The following is an 847-nucleotide window of genomic DNA, read 5'->3' as shown; positions in this document are numbered from 1 at the left end:
CCCGGAGCGGATATCGAATCGCGTCAGAAAAGCAGTTTTCGCGATAATCTTTCAGCGAAGGAGATTCTATCGGTTTCGCCTTTGGTATTTAGTGAAAGTTATTAAAGTTACTAAAAGTTATGAAAAGTTATTAAAAGTTATTAATTTTTTTTTTAAGTTTTTAAAAGTTATTAAAGTTATTTAAAGTTATTAAAAATTATCAAAAGTTATTAAAAGTTATCAAAAATTGTTAAAAGCTGTTAATAGTTATCAAAAATTTATTAAAAATTATTAAAGGTTATTAAAAACTATTAAAAGCCTGTTGTTACGAGATTAGTAAATACCTAATGAATCAGAGAAATCGAAAGGAGACAAGAAATTTAAAAAGAGATTAGTGATTCGAAAGATGTAAAAAAAAATCCGAAATTTCCTCTGTTCGTATCTACAGCATCCCGCCATTAACCATTAAACACCTGAATGTCAAAGAAAATAAAAGAAATCGAAGGTGACGAGAGCAAAACAGAGAGAGAAATGAGAGGCAAAATTTCGAAATCATAACATCCTTTTCTCTTCCGTCGACCGAAAACAAACCCAAATCTGGTCTAAGGTAAACTATCTCATTTTTCCCAAACAGACTTTCCCCGGATAATTTCTCACTGTTTCCTCGTGTTTACTTCCTTATCTACTTTTTATTCAACGAGAAAAAGGAATATCAGTCCAGAGAGATATAAATTCGGAGAGAGAGAAAAAAAAAATGAAATAAAGAAAAAATGCCCGTCATCTCAACGGCAGTAAAGTGATATTAACCCACTTCATTATATCACGGACACATGCGTAAAGATATTTAGGATTTATGTTGAACAGAGCA

The sequence above is a fragment of the Penaeus monodon genome, chromosome 21 (assembly GCF_015228065.2).
Source record: "Penaeus monodon isolate SGIC_2016 chromosome 21, NSTDA_Pmon_1, whole genome shotgun sequence".
Lineage (NCBI taxonomy): Eukaryota > Metazoa > Arthropoda > Malacostraca > Decapoda > Penaeidae > Penaeus > Penaeus monodon.
Note: the sequence above shows the minus strand (reverse complement) of the source record.